Raw genomic sequence first — 6,000 nt, forward strand, 5'->3', positions numbered from 1 at the left:
CAAAAACCAAAATCAATTATATTTATAATAAAAAATATATTTAAATTTAAACAATTCATACAATTAAGTTTGTAAAGTAATAAAAATATTAAATATATCATGTATTTTGCTTAGTAGTAATTTTAATATAGCGACCAAGTTTTTGGCGCATGCATGCCCGAATTAGTCATCAGGGTAGGGTGGTGGTAGTTGACAGTGTCCAACTCTTACAAAGTCAACAACAAGTTACAACAGAAAAAGCACAACAAACGAGAATAACTAACAACCAGCAAACACAATACAAAAAAAAGAGACCGGTGAGACACCAAACATTCCACAAGCAAGAATTTCCGCAATGATTAAAGATTACAAACCACTCCCACGAGAAAAATTTAATCAAACCCAACACATCCATCTTGTTTAAAATACCATCCTTGAAAACAATAACATTCCTACATGACCAAATAACCCAATAGATAACCAACCAAAAAAATCAAAACATCCTCCTCTTAGTGATCGAGACCCTTCACCATCAATAAAATCCAGCAAAGAAGTTGCTAAAGAGCTAGAATACGACGACACCCCGCACCAATCCAACCACAAGCTTCGGCCCAAAAACGAAACGAAAAAGGACAAAGCAAGAAGAGATGATCCAAGCTTTCCTCAAGAAAAAAACATAAAGGACATACTGTATTATGAACTCCAACAATAATGTGCCTCTTCTTTAATTCCTCCCTCAACGGAAGCCTGCTCAGAACCATCCGCCAGCCAAATAAAAGCACTTTACTAGGAGCCTTGGTCTTCCACACAAACTCCAAAAGTCACAGTTTATCCGCCTCCATAACAACCCCACTCGACTCAACAACAACCATCCTACAATAACTATCACTAACTGAGAAACCACCATTGTTTCTCCACCAAATGAAACGATCATCCCGCCACAGATCTAACTGAACAACCTGAAGAATCGCATAAAGCTGGGACAACAACACAAAATCTTCTTCCGAAAGCAAATCCGCCCTTATTTCAATGTCCCAAATCCACCTACCAAACAACCAAAAGCCACACTCCCCCACCTTGTAACTGTGATGATCAGAAACCAAAAATACAGAAGGAAATAGAAAACGGAGCGGCACTGAGCTGAACCAAAGATGCAACAAAAAATCTATAAAATTCCCCTTTCCAAGCCTGCAGAAATAGACGAAACAAACCAGTTTTCCTAGTTATCCTCTTCCACCTTACCAATTAAACACAAATCATTCCACCAAAGCGAAACTTTATCGCGAGGAATAAAAACCTGATCCTGTAACACCAAAAGACGCTAAATCTCGATACCTAAAACCAAGAAACCCATGCTAAACAAAAATATTCTCGTTCAAAATGCCCCACTTCCACTTACTCAACAAAGCTAAATTGAATATACCACAATGCTTAACACCAAGATCCCCCTACTTCTTTGGCCGATAAACAATATCCTAACTAACCCAATTTATCCTATTCTTATCTTCCGATCCACCCCACAAGAAAACTCTTTGCAACATAATAATTTCATTAATAATCACCTTAGGAGTTTTATAAAACGAAAAGAAGAAGATCAGGATATTGACTAACACCGAATTCAAGAACACCACCCTACCGCCAATTGACAAGAATCTATTGTGCCAAATGGCCAATATTCTTCTGATCTTATCCACAATAGGCTTCCACACTTCCCGATGTCTCAGGTTGATTCCGGTAGGAATACCAAGGAACGTGAAAGAAGGAGACCCAATACCACAAGATAAGAAACCAATTGTCGCCTGAACAAAATCACACTCCAAGTTATAGCCAATGAACTTACTCTTGCTAAGATTGACCCGCAACCCCGAAGACAACTCAAAACCCCTAAGGAACACCTTAATACTTCACAAATTATGCCACGAACCATCCCCTAGTAAAACGATATCGTCGGAGAACTGAAGCATCCCCACACTCACATTTTCACCACACTAGAACCCTTTAAAACCCTTAACAGGTCACACTTGACACCAACCCATCCATCCCCTCGGCCATCATAAGAAAAATAAATGGAGATAATGGATCTCCTTGGCGCAATTTGTAACACCCTAAATCCCACACATAATTTATCACGTCTATTAAATATAAAATAAAACTACGTAGAGTGTCACACATTCATAACACATGACCTGCTCCGTAACACGGGTTTCAACAATAAATTTCAATGCACACATTTGTAATAAGGATGTTTACACGACATCTAACTCATCTGATCGATATTATATATTCACATAATAAGACATTCATAACTTGTCACTGCATGCCCACTTCCATTTAAAGTATCATTGCAGCGGAATTATAATCACAATTATGGAAGATAAAGCAAGTAATAACATCTAGTCTCAACTTCATCTGTAATAACAAAATAAGAGAGTTGTAATAAATCAACTCAACATCTTAAGAATACTCAACAACAAAATTAGTCTTATGACTTTAACATAATCAAACATAAGGAATAAAATAAGAGTTTAACCCAACCTGATGTTACATGATCAGAGCAAGGTACCATTAGTAAAAGCGACAAAATAAAGAAGTAATCCAAGAGATACCTTCCACTTACTTCAGCAATACTACTTTTAAGTATCTGCATGATGCCCATGTAAAGGCAACATTCAAACAGAAGGGGTGAGAATTAATTTCAATAATAACGATATAGAATGAAGAATAGAGTACAACATCTACACAATCATGCATAACAATATATCATATTCTTACATCCAAATCATAATCAACATCATACACGACAACATCTCAATTATCATCAATATCATACAAAATCACATCTCAATTGTCATTAACATTATATGCAACAACATCTCATCCAACAACACATCAATAACAACCAATACAAATGCAACACTTATGTAATGTACTCAACAACGACTCAACATGAATGTGGTATCTGATAACATGAAATAATATCACATTTTTGGACTCGATTTAATTAAATTATATTATTATTTGTTTCGATTTATTTCATTTTATTCGATATTACGTGGTATTTTCCCTTCTATTTGTCTCAGGTAACTTATTTGAAGCATAAGTGAAAAAGGAAGAAAAGGGGTGCAAAAGAAAAGAGGATTCTCCAAAAAAAAGAAGCATTCCACTAAAGCCCAGCCCACAACCAGAAGGAAATGCGCTGAGGCCCTGTGACGAACGCCACACAAGGTGTGACGAGCGTCACGCCCCCTGCTAAGTGTTACGAGCGTAACACAAGGTGTGACGACCGTCACACCCCCATTCCTATATTTTTGGGTTTGACGCGTAACAGAAGTAACGGAAGCACGTTCCTCCTCTTTCTTCGCTTGACCAATTGACGTGAGAAACCTACCAAAGGGAAAACGGTCACTTAGGGGATTAATATAAATAGTTGCTTGGATCCAACCCTAAAGCTCTCCTTCTTTTTTCCGCCGTGCAAGCATTTTTACAGCATTAATTTTCTACAGCTTTCTATTTTATTAGCAATTTTTATTTCTCTTCTTTTCCAGTCAATTTTCAGAGCACTTAATTAATTTTTCACACAATAGTTTCTACACCGGAAACTATTGTGTATCTTTTACTGGATCTAACCTTACGTTAGATCATAGTATTTTATTCCTTCGCTTTTATTTTCCTGTCCGATTGAAGAGTTCAAGAACAAATCCAACCGGTCTGTGGTGGAGTGTTCAAGATTGCTATCAATTATTCAGGTTCTTTAATTTATTGTTTTAATTTATATATGCCCTGCATTACTGTTTATTTATATTGTTTGCCTGATATGGTTTTATTTAAGCATGATAATTGTTCAGACCTGTTTAGCATGTCCGGCTAATTAATTTAGATGTCGGTATGTAAAGTAAGCGGAATAAGGAATCAAAACTAAGTTGGTTTAATTTTATTTAAAATTAAAGTCACTCTTTTTATGGTCTCAATTTACAGAGTTAATACCAAGGTTTTTGTACGAAAGTAAAAGACATAAAGAAGTTAAAATCAATAGAACGAAAGTTTGAGTTTTTAACTGGACAGTGTAAATTGGACATTAATTCTAAATCAGGGCGAAAGCAATTTTTAGAGTTAATTAAATTCTAATCTTTTTCAAAAAGTATTTTTAAAGGTTAAATGTGAGGACGAGAGTTAAGCATTTAAGTTTAATTATATAATCTAAGTCAATAGAGCGAGAGTTTGAGACGAGGGTGTTTAAACGGTTATTATTTTGATGAAAAGAGTTTCTATAGATTCTGTTGTTTTCAAAAAGTGATTTTGGACTTAACTAATAAGTGACAACTACGTTAATATAAAGTCATAGTCTATTCAACAAAGCGAGAGTTTGAGATAAGACTTTTAATCAATAGTGTCTACCGAAAAGATTTATTTTAAAAACCAAGAAACCAACGAAGATTTGATTCCCTAATTACGACGAACTACATACCGATATCCGCTTAATTGATATTAAACCTAGATCTTATTTTAGTTTTACTTTTCCCCCAAACAATCAAAGTATCATCCGCCTTAGCTTTACGAAGTAACCTTAGAAAACGGTATATCGATTCATAAGTCCCTGTGGGATCGATATCTTTTAAAATTACGCGATAGAACTGTGCACTTGCAGTTAGTACCCCAATCGACTCATAAAGTCGCGATCAAATTTTTGGCGCCGTTGCCGGGGACTTTTATTTAGTCGATATCGTAACCCTTCTGTTACGTTGTAGAGACTAAGGCTTTTTTTTCTTTCTTTCTTTCGTTGATTTGTATGCCACACACTCGCTCACAAGGCGAGCCGTTTTACTTACGAGTCAATGACATTGAACTATATCTTCGAGTCTTACGACGAATTCGGGAATATCGTGCTGCAAACAATCTCCCTCATATCGAAGTGCCCGACCTCAAAAATCTTCTTCCTTCGCCGATACCCGAGATGGCAGAACCAGCTCGTGCTCTTCGAGATTACGCCGCTCCATCGTAAGATGAGCCGCATTCGAGTATTGCTCCACCCGCAATCGAAGCAAACAACTTCGAACTTAAACCTTCGCTGTAACAAGCAGTGCAACAGAATCAATTCTCTGGAAATCCTACCGAGGATCCAAACCTTCATTTATCCGTATTTGTCCAATACGCTGATACTGTTAAAGCCAATGGTGTCACTTCAGAGGCAATTCGACTTCGTCTTTTTCCCTTCTCATTAAGAGATAAAGCTAGAAGATGGCTTCAGTCTCTTCCTTCCAACTCAGTCACCACATGGAATGAGTTGAAGAAAGTCTTTCTTGCCCGATATTTTCCTCCAAGCAAAACAACTATGTTGAGAGCCCAGATAAATGGATTTAAACAGAAAGATAACGAGTCTCTTTTCGAATCATGGGAAAGATACAAAGACATGATGAGACTTTGTCCACACCATGGTTTAGAGGACTGGTTAGTAATTCATACCTTCTATAATGGTCTCTTATACAACACAAGGTTAACAATAGACGCCGCCGCAGGTGGTGCACTTATGGACAAACCTTATGCCGATGCTTATCAACTTATCGAGAGCATGGCCCAAAACCATTATCAGTGGGGAAGCGACCGAACAATGGTAGAAAAATCTCAAACGAAAAGTGGCATGTACGAGATAAGTAGCCTTGATCATGTTAATGCAAAAGTGGATGCTCTGGCCCAGAAAATTGAAAGTTTAAATGTATCACCTCCAGCCACCGTGGTTGCCGCAACTCAAAATTGCGAAGTCTGTGGAATCCAAGGTCACACTCCTGTAGATTGTCAACTCCTAACAGGAATCCAAGCAGAGCAAGTGAATTATGCTCAAGGAAATCCCTACTCGCATACCTATAACTCAAACTGGAAGAACCATCCTAATTTTTCATATAAGAGCAACAATGCTTTATACGCACCAGGACAAGCTCCCAATCAAGCCCCAGCTATACCCCCTGGATATCAAAAGCCGACCCCATCTACACCTAACAATAATGTTCCTAGAAAATCCAACTTGGA

General features: G+C 37.3%; 1 non-coding gene across 1 annotated transcript; it reads right to left on the bottom strand.

Moving 5' to 3' along the window:
* Positions 1 to 5,308: 5,308 nt before the first annotated feature.
* Positions 5,309 to 5,415, bottom strand: LOC127133668 (small nucleolar RNA R71). Its single transcript, XR_007807618.1, has one exon. It is a non-coding gene; the product is annotated as a small nucleolar RNA R71 (small nucleolar RNA).
* Positions 5,416 to 6,000: the final 585 nt, after the last annotated feature.

This window comes from Lathyrus oleraceus, chromosome 3 (assembly GCF_024323335.1).
Source record: "Lathyrus oleraceus cultivar Zhongwan6 chromosome 3, CAAS_Psat_ZW6_1.0, whole genome shotgun sequence".
NCBI classification, from domain to species: Eukaryota; Viridiplantae; Streptophyta; class Magnoliopsida; order Fabales; family Fabaceae; genus Lathyrus; species Lathyrus oleraceus.